Genomic DNA, 15,550 nt, shown 5'->3' on the forward strand with positions numbered 1-15,550 from the left:
TATTTCTCTGGGATAAATGCTCAGGAGTGCAATTGCTGGGCCATATGCTAATTGCATATTCAATCTTATAAAGAAACTGCCAAGATGTTTTCCAGAGTGGTTGTACCATTTTACATACCCGTCGGAAAGTATGTGTGATCCAATTTCTCTGTGTCTTCACTATCATTTGGTATTAGAACTAGTTTTTCATTTTAGCCATTCTTGCAAATAATGATTACATATTGTGATTTTTACTTGTATTTCCTTAAGTTCTAATGATATTGAACATTTTTTTCTGTGCTTATTTGCCATCTGTATATCCTGTCTGTTAATGTCATTTTTAGTCAGGAAAAAAAAAAAAACAATATCCAAACATAGCAATGTATTATATGGGCCTTTTTTACCCAAGGATTTGGAATATGGTTTTTTTTCCCCACAAACATTTTATTTTTAAAATTTATCATTATTGTTGAAAGTATTACACATGTTCCCTTTTTTCCCCATTGACCCCTTCCACCCTGCACCAATCCCTGCGCCCTCCAGGCCTTCACCACACTATTGTCTGTTTCCATGTTTTTACAAAAGACAGAAGTGTTGGTCTCCTAGGACCTGGCTGGAGGCAAGATAGCGGGCTTGAGGTGAGCAGCTGTCAAGGGATGAAAATAGGTATGCCCAGAAGCAAATTTTAAAAGGATTTTCTCTTCATATCTTTTTCTATACCACCTGATAAGCATCTTGCTTCACCATGGCCGTATCAGCAGTGAAATGGGTGATATCAAACAGAACTATCTTGAAACATTTATTTCCAATCCAAAATGGAGCTTTATATTGTGTTTGTCATAAATCCACACACTCTTCTCTTCCAGATGACTATAATTGCAAAGTAGAACTTGCTTTGACATCTGATGGCAGGACGATAGTTTGCTACCATCCTTCTTTGGATATTCCATATGAACACACCAGACCTATCCCTCGGCCAGATCCTGTGCATAATTATGAAGAAACACAGAATCAAATACTGAAAACCAGATTAGAAGAAAAAGATGAACACTTTGAGTAAGGATTCATGATAGAACAACTTAGCAAAATGTTCTTTACTACTCAGCACCGTTGGTATCCTCGTGGACAGAATCATACACATCAAAAGACAGATGATATTGAGGTTTCCAGTAAAATGCTATCCTGCTCATTTTTCATTTGAGAAAATGTAATCAGGTATATTCACTTCTGTTATATAGTAAAATAATAATAAAATGTCTTTTCATCTATTAAAAAAAAGACAGAAGTGTTGTTCAACTGGAATTCTTTTCCTGTTGTTAGATTTACACCTAAGTCTTTTTTCCTCTTTTTTAAAAAGTGATTGTAAATGTTACTGTATTTTTCATTTCAGTGTTCACTTGTTTATTGCTAGTATGTAAAAATATAATTTATTTTGTATGTTTATCTTGTATCCTGTGACTTTGATGAACTCACTTATTCTAGGAGTATTTTTGGAGATTTCTTATGACTTTCAATATAGTCACCTGAAAATAGGGACAGTTTTCTTTCTTTCTTTCCAATCTAGATGTCTTCCCCCTCCACCTCCCAGTACTATGTTGGATAAGAGTGATGAGAGCAAGCATCAATGCTTTTTCCCAATCTTAGGGAAAAACATCTAGTTTCTCACCATTAAGTATGGTGTTAGCTGTAATTTCTTATACATGCTCTTTATAAAGTTTATGTTCCCCTCTATTCATATTTTTCTAAGAATATTTTTTACCTTGACTGGGTGTTGAATTTTCTAAAATGCTTTTTCTTGCCCAGCTGGTGTGGCTCAGTGGTTGAGCATCGACCCATGTACCAGGAGGTCTCCAGTTTCATTCCAGGTAAGGCTGGTTGGATTCCAGGTCAGGGTACATGCCCGATGTTGGACTCAATCCCCAGCAGGGGGCGTACTGGAGGCAGACTATGGATTGATGTTTCTATCTCTCCCTTTCCCTTCCTCTCTCTCTCTAAAAGAAACAAATCAATAAAAACATATTTTTTAAAAATGCTTTTTCTTCATTGGTTGATATGATGATGTGAACTACATTGACTGATTTCCAAATATTATACTTACTTTGCATCCTGGTATAAATTTCACTTGATCATGGTATATAATCCTCTTAAAAAGTGCTGAATTATATTTGCTTATATTTTAAGGATTCTTGCACTCATATTTAAAGAGGAAAATGTTCTGAAAGTTTTATTTTTTATATTATCTTTGTCTGGTTTTGGTTAGGCTATATAATAATGGCTTCATAAAATAAGTTTGTGTTTGTCCTCTTGTATTTTCTGAAAGAAATTTTTAAGCAATTGGTAAAATTCTCCAGTGAAAGCATCTGGACCTGGAGATTTGTTTCTAGGAGTATTAATTTAACCGACCTGTGACTTTTGAAGTTTTACTGTTACACATCAATATACAACAAAACAAACTTTTGATTATTATAGGTATTATAGAAAACCCAGGATCCTTTCCTGGGTCTCGTGGGCAGAGAACAGATCCTTTCATAGTTATAGGCCTACTCAAATTATCTACGTCATATTAGTGAGTTGTGGTAGTTTGTGTTTTTTTGTCAATTTCTTCTAAATTATTAAATTGTAGGCATAGTATTCTTTTGATGTCTGCTTGGTGTGTTGTGATATCCTGTTTCATTCCTGTTACTGGTAATTTGTATCTTCTCTCTTTTTCTCTTACTAGGGGTTAGTTAGTTTTATTGATTTTCCCCCCAAGAATCAACTCTTTGTCTCACTAATTTTTTTCTATTGTTTATGTTTTCCATTTCATTTATTATTTTCATTCTTCTGCTCGCTTTGGATTTATTCTGCTCTTTTACTAGGTTCTTCAGGTGGGAGCTTAGATTATTGATTGGACACTTTTTTAAAATTTTCATTGAGATATAATTGACACATAACATTATATTAGTTTCAGGTATAAAACATAACGATTCGCCCTAGCTGGTTTGGCTCAGTGGATGGAGCGTCAGCCTGCGGACTGAAGGGTCCCAGGTTCGGTTCCGGTCAAGGGCATGTACCTTGGTTGCAGGTACATCCCCAGCAGGGGGTGTGCAGGAGGCAGCTGATCGATGTTTCTCTCTCATTGATGTTTCTAACTATCTCTCTCCCTGCCTCTCTGTAAAAAGTCAATAAAATATATTTTTTTAAAAAAACATAACGATTCATTATTTGTATATATTGTGAAATGATCACCACAATAAGTCTAACATCATCATCACACATAGTTATAAATTTTTTTCTTGTGATGAGAATTTAAGATCTACTCTCTTAACGATTTTCAAATATATAATACAGAATTGTTAAATATAGTCACCATGCTGTACATCCATCTGCTTTTCTAATGTGTAAGTTATGAAGTTTCCCTGCTAGCACTACTTTAACTATATCGCACCAATTTTGATATATTTTGATTTTCATTCAATTCATTGTATTTTTTTAATTTCCCTTGAGAATTCCTCTTTTATCCATGGGTTATTTAGATGTGCTTAATTTACAAATGTTTAGAGATTTTCCTGTTACTTTCTGTTACTGATTTCTAGTTTGATTCTATTGTAGTTGGAGACCACACTCTATATTATTTTTATTCTTTTAATTATTTGAGGCTTGTTTTGTGGCCCAGGATAAGGTCTATCTTGGTATATGTTCCACGGACACTTGAGAAGCATGTGTATTTTGCTTTATTAGTTGTATTCTATACATGTCAATTGGATTCTGATGATTAATGGTTTCACTGAGTTCTTCTATGCCTTTGCTGATTTACTGTCTAGATCAGTGGTTCCCAACCTTTTTGGCCATGCTATACCTAAGCATCTCTAAAATCCTGATGCCCCCGTGTGACATATAATTCTTACTATGCAAAAAGTGAACTCCTGTTCATGTGGAGGAAGCCTAAAAGGCCATTAACTTGGTCTAAACAAGCTTCCAAAGAACATGGAATCCATGAAAGAGAAAAATAACAGAACAAAAGGACAATTAAAGTACTGAGGAAGAAATCACTACCAAATTGTTTAAAAAATAATATGAAATGATATGAAAAAATAGCAAATAAAATTTCAAATCATGGACAACTGAAATGCATAAGTATGCCACAAAATATATTTATATACTGTATATGAGGCCCCTAGAACCATAGGAAATGCAAAAAATTCACTGTTAATAACTCATTCTCGAACTTTACCCTTAAAAATCAAATTGCTCTCCTGTGGGGCGTGTGCCCCACGTTGGGAATCACTGGTCTAGATGTTCTATCAGTTGGTAAGAGAGTGGTGTTGTAGTCTAAAAATAGTGGATTTTTCCATTTTCACTTTCCGTGTGATCATGTGTGTGTGTGTGTGTATATATATATATATAGTTAATCCTCACCCGAGGATATTTTCCCATTGATTTTTTGAGAGTGTAAGAGAGAGGGAAAGACAGAAATATCAATGTGAGAGAAACACATTGATTGGTTGCCTTCTAAATGTACCCCAACTAGGGCCTGGGCTGGGGAGGAACCTGCAACCAAGGTACGTGCCCTTGACTGGAATCGAACTTGGGACCCTTTGGTCCACAGGCCAACGCTCTATCCACTGAGCCAAAGCAGCTAGGGCTGATCACATAAGTTGAAGCTCTGTTGTTTGGTACTAAGATTTCTTGGGAGAATCCTTTATGTAATATCATTATGTAACAACCCTCTCTGTCTTTGGTAATTTTCTTCACCCTGAAGTTTACTTTATCCATTTCTACATTTTTTGGTTAACATTGCATGATAAATTTTTCCATCTTTTAACTCTAGACTGCCTCTCTCATTATTTTTGTATTATATATGTGTGTGTGTGTGTATTTTATTGTTGATAGTATTACAGATGTCTCCTATTTTCTCCTCCTTAACTCCCCCTCCTCTGAGCCCCTACCCCCTCTCCCAGGTTTTCAGCAAACTATTGCCTGTGTCCATGGGTTATGCATAAAAGTATATAAGTTCTTTAGTTTATCTCTTCTCATCTCCCCAATCTCCACCTTGAGATATGTTAGTCTGTTCCATGCCTTCATGCTTCAGGTCTTATTTTGTTGGTCAATTCATTTTGTTCATTAGATTCCAAGAATAAGTGAGATCATGTGATATTTGTCTATCTCAGATTGGCTTTTTTCATGTAACATAAGAGTCTCCAGGTCCTGTCTCAAAGGGTAAGAGATCCTTTTTTTTTTTTTTTTTTTTTTTTTTTTTTTTTTACAGCTGCATAGTATTCAATTGTGAAAATGTACCACAGTTTTTTATCCATTCAACTACTGATGGGCACTTGGGCTGTTTCCAAATCTTAGCTATTATAAATAATACTGCTATGAACATAGGGGTGGCATATTCTTTACGATTGGTGTTTCAGGGTTTTTAGGACATATTCCCAGGAGTGGAATTGCTGGGTTAAACAGAAGTCCCATTTTAAATTTTTTGAGTAAACTCCATACTGTTTTCCAAAGTGGCTGCACCAATCTGCATTACCACCAGCAGTTTACTAGGGTTCCCTTTTCTCCACATCCTTGCCAGCACTTGTTTGTTGATTTTTTTTATGATAGCCATTCTGACAGGTGTGAGTTGATATTTCATTGTGGTTTTAATATGTATTTCTCTGATGATTAGTGACTGAAAATTTTTTCATGTCTCTTGACCATTTATATGTCCTCTTTGGAGAAGTGTCTGTTGAGTTCCTCTGCCCATTTTTTAAATTGGGTTGTTTGTCTTCATTTTGTTGAGTTATATGAGTAGTTTATATATGTATTGGAGATTAACCCCTTATCAGATATATCATTGGCAAATATGTTCTACCATACAGTGGGTTCCCTTTTCATTTTGATGGTGGATTCTTTTGCTGTACAGAAGCTTTTTATTTTTATGTAGTCCCATTTCTTTATTGTTTCCTTTGTTTCTCTTGCCCTAGGAGATGTATTGGCAAAAATTCTGCTATGTGAGATGTCTGAGACTTTACTGCCTATATTTTCCTCTAAGATTTTTATGGTTTCATGCCTTACATTTAAGCCTTTTATAAATTTTGAGTTTATTCTTGTGTATGGTGTAAGTTGGTGGACTATTTTAATCTTTTTCCATGTGTCTGTCCAGTTTTCACAAAACAATTTGTTGAAGAGACTGTCTTTACTCCATTGTATGTTCTTGCCTCCTTTGTCAAATATTAATTAACCATGATGGTGTGGGTCAATTTCTGGGATCTCTGTTCTGATCCATTAGTCTATGCCTGTTCTTGTGCCAGTACAGGCTATTTTGGTTATAATGGCTTTGTAAGTTTGATATCTGGTATTATAATTCTTCCAACTATGTTATTCTTTCTCAAGATTGTTGTGGCTATTTGGGTTCTTTTATGGTTCCATATAAATTTTTGGAGTATTTGTTCTAGTTGTGTGAAGCATGCCATTGATATTTTAATAGGGATTGCATTGAATCTATAGATTGCTTTGGGTAGTATAGACATTTTAATGATGTTAATTCTTCCAATTCATGAACCTGGTATATGCTTCCATTTGTTTGCATCTTCCTGTATTTCTTATTTCAATGTTCTATAGTTTTCCAAGTACAGATCTTTTACCTCCTTGTTAGGTTTATTCCTAAGTATCTTATTTTGTTGTTGTTGTTGTTGTTACAATAGTAAATTTTTTTTTCTTTTTAGTTTCTCTTTCTAAGAGTTCATTATTGGTGTATAAAAATGCCATCCATTTCTGGATGTTGATTTTGTATACTGCTACTTTGCCAAATTAATTAATTAAGTCTAGCAATTTCCTGGTGGAGTCTTCAGGGTTTTCTAGCTATAAAATCATGTCATCTGTGAATAAGGACAGTTTTACTTCCTTCTTTCCAATTTGGATGCTTTTTACCTCTTCTTGTCTGATTCCTATGGTTAGGACTTCCAGTACTATGTTTAATAGGAGTGGTGAAAGTGCACATCCTTATATTGCTCCTGTTCTTAAGGGAAACGCTTTTAGTTTTTGCCCATTGAATATTATGTTGTCTTTAGGTTTATAATATATGGCCTTTATTTTCTTGAGGTATGTTCCCTCTATTCCCATTTTACTGAGAGTTTTTAATCAAAAAAAGGTACTGGATTTTGTCAATGCTTTTTCTGCATCTATTAATATGATCATGTTATTTTCTCTTCCATTTTGTTTATGTGATGTATCACATTTATTGATTTGTGAACATTGTACTAGCCTTGCATCCCTGGAATAAATCCCACTTGATCATGGTGTGTGATCTTTTTAATTTATTGCTGGATCTGATTTGCTAATATTTTGTTGAGGGTTTTGGCATCTGAGTTCATCAGGGATAGTGGCCTGTAATTTTCTTTCTCTGACCTATCTTATCTGGTATTGGAATTAAGATAATGCTGGCTTCATTAAAAGAACTTGGAAGTGTTCCTTCCTCTTGGATTCTTTGGAATAGTTTGAGGAGGTAGGTGTTAGTTGTTCTTTGAAAGTATAGTAAAACTCCCTTGTGAAGCCATCTGGACCAGAGCTTTTGTTTGCTGGGAGTTTTTTAATTACTGCTTCTATTTCCTCAGTTGTTATTAGCCTATTCAGGTTTTCTGATTCTTCCTGATTGAGTTTTGGAAGATTGTATGTTTCTAGAAATTTGTCCATTTCACCTAGGTTGTACAGTTTATTGGCATATACGCAGTTGTTCATAGTATTTGCTTACAATCATTTGTATTTCTGTTGTATCCATTGTTATATCACCTCTTTCATCTCTGATTTTATTTATTTGGGTTCTCCCTCTTTGTTTCTTGATAAGTCTGGCTAGGGGTTCATCAATCTTATATATCTTTTCAAAGAATCAGCTCTTGGATTCATTGATTCTTTTGTACTTTTTTTAGACTCTATGTCATTAATTTCTGCTCTGATCTTTATTATTTCCTTCCTTCTGCTTCCTCCGGGCTTGTCTTCCTGTTCTCTTTCTAATTCATTGAGTTGTAGGTTTAGATAGTTTATTAGTGCTTTTTCTGGTTTCTTGGGGTAGGCCTGTAATGCTATGAAATTCCCTCTCAGGACTGCTTTCACTATGTCCTATATGTTTTGGGTTGTTGTGTGTTCATTTTCACTTGTTTTCAGGAAGTTTTTAATTTCTTTCTTGATCTCATTGGTAACCCATTCATTGTTTAATAATATGCTATATAGCCTCTATGTATTTGAGGTTTTTGAGGTTTTTTTTATTGTAGTTGGTTTCTAGTTTCATGCCATTGTGATCTAAGAAGATGCTTGATATGATTTCAATTTTTTAAAACTTGTAGACACCTGTTTTGCATCCTAACATGTGATCTATCTTTGAGAATGATCCATGTGCACTTGAGAAGAATGTATATTCTGCAGCTTTGGGATCCAATGTTCTATAAACATCATTTAAATCCATCTGATCCAGTGTGTCATTTAGAGTCTCTGTTTCCTTGTTAATTTTTTGTCTAAAAGATCTATCCAGTGAAGTTAGCAGGGTGTTAAAATCCCCTGCTATAACTGTGTTGCTGTTGATATGTCCCTTAAAGTCCTCTAGGAATTTTTAAAAATATATTTAGGTGCTTCTATATTGGGTGTTTACCATGGTTATATCCTCTTGTTGGATCGATCCCTTTAGTAGTATGTAGTGCCTTCTTTGTCTCTTGTTATGGCCTTTGTTTTGAAGTCTGTTTTGTGTGATTTGAATATTGCTACTCCAGTTTTTTTTTTCCCTTTTCATTTTTATGGAATATTTTTTTTCCATCCCTTAACTCTCATTCTCTGTATCTTTGGTTTTGAGGTTGATCTCTTGTAGACAGCAGGTATATGGGTCATATTTTCTTATCCATTCAGTCACCCTGGGTCTTTTGACTGGACCATTTAATCAATTTAATGTAATGTTATTTTTGGCAAGTATTTATGTATTGCCATTTTTATTGTCTTTATGCCTATGATCTCCTCTCTGTCCTTCTTCTTGAAGCAGTCCCTTTAACATTTCTTGCATTGCTAGTTTGGTGGTAATGTACTCTCTTACACTTTTTTTTTGTCTGGAAAGCTTTTTATTTCACCTTCAATCTTAAATGATAACCTTGGTCTTTAATGTTTGCGACGTTTTATTATTTTTTTATTATTTTATTTTTTTTAATTAAATCTTTATTGTTCAGATTATTACATTTGTTCCTCTTTTTTCCCCCCATAACTCCCCTCCTCCCAGTTCCCGCCCCACCCTCCGCCCTCACTCCCCACCCACTCTCCTCATCCATAGGTGCACAATTTTTGTCCAGTCTCTTCCCGCATCTCCCACACCCCTTTCCCCCCCAAGAATAGTCAGTCCATTCCCTTTCTATGTCCCTGATTCTATTATGATCACCAGATTATTTATTCACTTGATTCTTAGATTCACTTGTTGATAGATGCATGTTTGTTGTTCATAATTTGTATCTTTACCTTTTTCTTCTTCTTCCTCTTCTTAAAGGATACCTTTCAGCATTTCATATAATACTGGTTTGGTGGTGATGAACTCCTTTAGCTTTTCCTTATCTGTGAAGCTCTTTATCTGACCTTCAGTTCTGAATGATAGCTTTGCTGGATAAAGTAATCTTGGTTGTAGGTTCTTGGTATTCATCACTTTGAATATTTCTTGCCATTCCCTTCTGGCCTGCAAAGTTTCTGTTAAGAAATCAGCTGACAGTCGTATGGGTATTCCCTTGTAGGTAACTGAGTTTCTTTCTCTTGCTGCTTTTAGGATTTTCTCTTTGTCTTTTGCTCTTGGCATTTTAATAATGATGTGTCTTGGTGTGGTCCTCTTTGGATTCCTTTTATTTGGGGTTCTCTGTGCTTCCTGGACCTGTAAGTCTATTTCTTTCACCAGGTGGGGGAAGTTTTCTGTCATTATTTCTTCAAATAGGTTTTCAATATCTTGCTCTCTCATCTTCTGGCACCCCTATAATTCTGATGTTGGTACGCTTGAAGCTGTCCCAGAGGCTCCTTAAACTATCTTCGTATTTTCAGATTCTTTTTTCATTTTGCTTTTCCAGTTGGGTGTTTTTTGCTTCTTCGCATTTCAAATCTTTGACTTGATTCTTGCGCTCCTCTGGTCTGCTGTCGGGAGTCTGTATAGTATTCTTTATTTCAGTCAGTGTATGCTTAATTTCTAGTTGGTTCTTTATCATAACATCGAGGGTCTCATTAGATTTCTTGTAGATCTCATTAAGTTTATCGGCAGCTTCTAGACAGTTCTTGAGAGACCTTAAAAGTGTGGTTCTGAACTCTATATCTTCCATTGACAATTTTGTCCTGTTTCTTTGTCTCCGCATTTTTTTTATGCTTTCTTGGTGCACCCCTTAGTGGTCTTTGTGCGAAGTCTTGTTGTAGTTAAGCCTTGATTTTTGTAGTTAATACTGGGGGGATTTGACCTCCAGGCCAACTGGCTGTGAGAGTCAGCTGTGTCTGCAGTGGGAAAACTTCTGTCCTCTGGGGAGGTGCTAATCTAACCTTTGCCTGAGGCTATCTGGCAAATGGCTCTGTGCAGGGCTTGGGCAGGGTGGGTCGCACGGGATCAAACAGGGCGGGCGGAGTGAGCAGTTATGGCTGCTCTCAGTTCCATCCCTAAGGGCTCTGCCTCACAGAGTCCCAGCAACCGCTGCAAACCTCGGAGAGAAAGCTGCCTTCGAGTTCCGACCGAAGCCAGACAGTCCCGCTTCTCCCGTTTGAGTCTGGGTCCCTAGAGACTCGCCCGGATCTGGAGCTCAGAGTCTGAAACTCCCTCCCGATTGAAAACAACAACCGCGCCCTCTGCCGCCAGCCCGCTCGCGCGCACTCCGCACCTGAGTATTTCACTTCAGCACTGCGCCTCCTCTGAATCTGGGTATGATATTCTCTTTCCTCCTAGTTGTAGAATGTCCACTCAGCCAGCCTTCCTGTGGTTCTGGATGATGTCCGTTCAGTCTTTTAGGTGTAATTTGAATTGGTTGTTCAAGGCAGCAATCTCCGGCGTTAACCTATGCCGCCATCTTGGTTCTCCCCGCGACGTTTTAATTATGATGTGTCTAGGTGTGGGTCTCTTTGGGTTCATCTTGACTGGGATGCTCTGTGCCTCCTGAACTTCTGTGGTATTTTCTTTCACCACGTTGGGGAAGTTTTCTGTCATTTCTTTAAACAGTTTCCCTGTTCCTTGCTCTCCTTCTTTCCCTTCTGGTGTTCCTATAATGTGAATGTTGTTATATTTTATGTTGTCCCAGAGCTGCCTTATTCTATCTTCCTGCTTTTTAATTTTTTTTTCTATTTGCTGCTCTAAGTGGGTATTTATTTCTATCTTGTCTTACAAATTACTGATTCAATCCTCTGCTTCACCAAATCTACTTTTAATTCCTTCTAGTGTGTTCTTTTTAAAAATATATATTTATATTGATTTCAGAGAGGAAGGGAGAGGGAGAGAGAAAGAAACATCAATGAGAGAGAATCATTGATTGGCTTCCTCCTGCATGCCCACCACCGGGAATTGAACCCGAAACCTGGGCCTGTGCCCTTAACGAGAGTCAAACCCAGGACCGATGCTCTATCCACTAAGCCCAACCATTTAGGGGCCTTCTAATGTGTTATTGATGTCAAATATATTATTATTCATTTCTGTCTGGTTCTGGTTTGTGGTTTCTTTTTCCTTTGTCATGCTTTTGTAGTTCTCATTGAGTTCCTTGTAATTTGCACTAAGCTCCTTAAGCACCTTTATAACTATTACTTTGAACTCTATGTGTGATAGGTTGTTTGCCTCCATTTCATTTAGTTCTTTTTCTGGGGATTCCTTCTTTATTTCATTTGGGGGTTGTTTCTTTGTCTCCCAATTTTAGCTGATTTTTTGTATTTGCTCATGAATTAGATAGTACTGTTATGCCTCCCAGTCTTTGTGGGATTTCCTTACGTAGAAATTGTCTTGAAGGGTCCAGTGGTGCAGTCTCTTTGATTTCCTGAGCTGGATGCTCTAGGAATGCCCCTCGTGTGTGTTATTTGGGCTCTCCTGTTGTAATTTGGACTTCATTGTTAATGTCCCATTCATGGGAGGGATCTCCCCTCCAACTTGCTGCCAGGGAGGCTCAACACCAACGTCATTGTCCTAGCTGTTATACAGGTGCTGATATAACAGAACAATACATAACAGGACCCAACAAAAAACACCATGAAAATCAAGCTACACAATACAACAGCAACAGGAAAACTAAGAAGGAAAAAGAAAGTAAAGCAAAGAAAAAGGTAAAAAGATTACTAAAAGACACACCACCAAAGAGTTAGAGGGGATATAAAGAAAAATGGAGAAAGAAGAAAGCAGCAGAAATGGCTATATTGAAGTAAGGAGGAAGTTAATAGAACTAATATAGGAAGAAAAAAGAAAACAAAATAAATGAAATAATAATAATGAATTTAAAATGTAGAAATAATGGATATAGATGGAAAAAGTAAAACGTAAAACAAAAAATGAGAAAAACAAAATAAGAAAAAATTAATAATAAAAAGAGACAAAAGTAGAATAGAATCAAAGGAAAGAGAGAAATTAGAGATATACAAGAAAAAAGAGAAAACAGGAAATAAGGGGGGAATACAAACAAATAATAACAAAAACAAAAAAAGCCACACATACACACACAAAAGAACAAAACTGCACACATTCACACATTCTAAAACCTTTGGGTCTGGTGTTTGTGGAGCTCACTGGATTTTGCTCTGATGTTGCTGAGTCTGGTCCCTTGGTGTGTCTATCCTGGGCCTCCTAGGAGTTTCTCTAGTGCAGGCCAGTGTGAGTCACTGTCCCTTTCTGGCCCTGGACAACCTGATTGAGGTCAGATAGGTTGAAGCCCCTAATAGTCCAGTGGGCGGCACCTCCTTAGCCTACAGGCTGGATCCGCCTTGAGTCTCATGCCTTGATTGTCCCTGTTCTGAGCTGTTCTCCCTTCCTCCATGGAGTTGGGCTCTGCAGGGGTATGTTGGTCTTACCCAGGATGGTTTGATCAGATTCGTGTCGGGGGTGGCACAGTAGCTATTAGGAGGGGTGGGCGGGGCACTTCCTCTTTTTCTAATGCCTCAACTATGCCTGGTTTGCTGGCACTTCCTCTTTGCCACCTACAGGGGCACAGATTTCCCACCCTAGGCTGTTCCCCCTTGTAATTGGTCACTGCAGGTCAGGTCAGAGCAGTTGTTTTGACGGTGATAAAGAGGGCACCTCCTGCATTCCATTTGGGCAGGGCTGACCCTCCTTCCTGGTTCTACTGTCCAGTCCCCTTTCTCACCAGTACATGTCCCTCCAAGGAATAGAGGATCTCCCAGATTCAATGTTGGGTGTGTCCTTCAGAACCCTCCAGTATAGGCTGGCTCTGAGCTCCACTGTGTGGCCCTTCCCACTGGTCAAGAGGAGCTCCCCAGGCTACACTATGGCCCTAGACAACCTGATTGAGGTTGTGCTAGTGCTACTCTATCCAGGACTTCAGCCCCAGGTTTCCACTTCTGCACCCACTCTGCTGTTTCCACAGCCAGTGCCCTAGGGGCCTCCTCTCTCAGTCCCAGGTCCTCCCATCTCACCTACAGATCTGCAGTCTCTTTAGTCTCCACAGGTCCTCAGTTCTAATAGGTCCAGGTCAGGGGAGGCTACATCCACCTCCCGGCCTTCAGCGCAGTTCTTGTTCCCTAGCCCTGGTGGTGGACTGAGCAGCTAGGCTTTAGGGCGGCAATGGCAGCACAGTAACGGTATCAGTGGGTGAGTATACAGCAGGGGTGAGAATCCTGCCACGTCAGTGGTGGTCACACTGTGGTGGCACAGAATCCAGGCTGGGTCCCCATTGGACACATAGGTCAGACTGGGTGCATGCCAGGCATATGGAGGTCCCGCCAGTGTCTACAGCATTCGTGCAGGGTCTGGTTTGTGACCTATGTGGTTGCATGGGGATGGTGGCAGGGTGCACATGGGTTTGGGCCAAGGCTGCAATGAGTCCAGGTTGTGGCGAGGCTTGGCGCCTAGCCGCTGCCACTCCCCATGGCCTCCTCCCAAGGAGGACCTTGTAACCCCTTCAAGATGGTGTGCTCTCCAAGCTGGAGGTGCACCCAGAGAGTGGCTATGGTGATAGCAGCAGCTACTTCTGGCAGTAGCTCAGGGCCCTGCAGGTGTCAGCTGTGGGTGCATGGGGTCACACAGATGTCAGCTGAGGAGAGTCCAGGCAGTGTCTGCGCAGGGCACGCGCAATATTTTGGGCGCAGTGTGCATGGGTCTAGGAGGGGTGGTGCCTGTGGCTTTGCACCTGGGCTTCGGGCTAGTCTGGGTGGTGTAAGGCTGAGCGCCTAGCCACTGCTGCTCCCCACAGCCTCCTCTGAAGGAGGACCTTGTAAACCTTTCAAGATGGGGAGGTCTTGGGGCCAGAGCAGGGCCCAGGGTATGACTGTGTAGGTAGCAGCATCTCTTTGTCCAAGAAAGCCAGAACCGCCTGCCCCAAGACTCCTGTACAATTGGACTGTCACACACACACACACACGCAGGTCCATACACTCGCCTTCTCACTTCCTCACTCACACTCCCTCACTCTGACCTGCCGGCTGCAATGTTGGAATCCTCCCTGTATATCTCTATCATAACTATCTTTTATTTAATTTGTGTATTTAGGCCATTTATATTTACTACTAGAGGCCCAGTGCACAAAACTGTGTGCACTCTGGGGGGTCCCTCAGCCCAGCCTGTACCCTCTCGCAGTCTGGGACCCTTCAGGGGATGTCCACCTACTGGCTTAGACCCGCACCCCCGGGAATTGGGCCTAAGCTGGCAGTCAGACATCCCTCTGGCAGCCCGGGACCCCTCAGGGGATATCCACTTGCCAGCGGGGAGCAGGCCTAAACTGCAGTCAGACATCCTTAGCGCTGCTGAGGAGGCGGGAAAGGCTCCCACCACCCCTGGTGGTCAGTGTGTGTCATAGTGACCAGTCATTCTGTTGTTAGGGTGAATTTGCATATTACCCTTTTATTATCCTATCTAATAATAGACAAACATGGTAATTAACCATACCTCCGACACGCTTCCCATTGGCTAATCAGGGCGATATGCAAACTAACTGCCAACCAAGATGGCGGCCAGCAGTCAGGCAGCTGAAGCGAACAGGAGGCTTGCTTGCTCCAGTGATGGACGAAGCCAAGGTTCCCCGCCTGCCGCTGCTGGCCTCTGAGCTGCAGTCTAAGCAACTATGTAGCAATTACAGAAGCTAAACAATCCCCAGAAACCTGCTTTCAACCAGCCGGCCTCGGAGCTGGCGCTGAAACAGTGTTTCAATTATAGAAGCCAAACAAACCCAGATCAGCAGCCGAGATCTCAGAGCTGGAGCTGAGCCTCAGAGCTAAAGCCGGCTCTCAGTTCCACTGACAGCCATAGAAGGTAAATAAATCCCAGAATTAAAAAAAAGAGAAAAAGAAAAAAAGGAGAGGTTGGGAGCTTCAGTGTGCCCGCCCGCCAGCCTGAAAACGGCCCTCATCCCCTCACCCAGACTGGCCAGGCACCGCAGTGGGGACCGCCACCCTGAAGGGGGTGTGACCAGCTGCAAACAGC

General features: G+C 39.8%; 1 protein-coding gene across 1 annotated transcript in view; it reads left to right on the top strand.

Moving 5' to 3' along the window:
• Positions 1–761: 761 nt before the first annotated feature.
• The window catches only part of NUP62CL (nucleoporin 62 C-terminal like), a 102,922-nt gene continuing 88,133 nt past the window's right edge, over positions 762–15,550 (top strand). Inside the window, exons 1-2 of the mRNA XM_036306011.1 lie at positions 762–1,194; positions 1,783–1,844. The gene's annotated coding sequence lies outside the window, so the exon portion shown is untranslated. The remainder of the gene's footprint in view (positions 1,195–1,782; positions 1,845–15,550) is intronic.

Source organism: Myotis myotis, unplaced genomic scaffold (genome assembly GCF_014108235.1).
Source record: "Myotis myotis isolate mMyoMyo1 unplaced genomic scaffold, mMyoMyo1.p scaffold_m19_p_4, whole genome shotgun sequence".
Taxonomy (NCBI): domain Eukaryota; kingdom Metazoa; phylum Chordata; class Mammalia; order Chiroptera; family Vespertilionidae; genus Myotis; species Myotis myotis.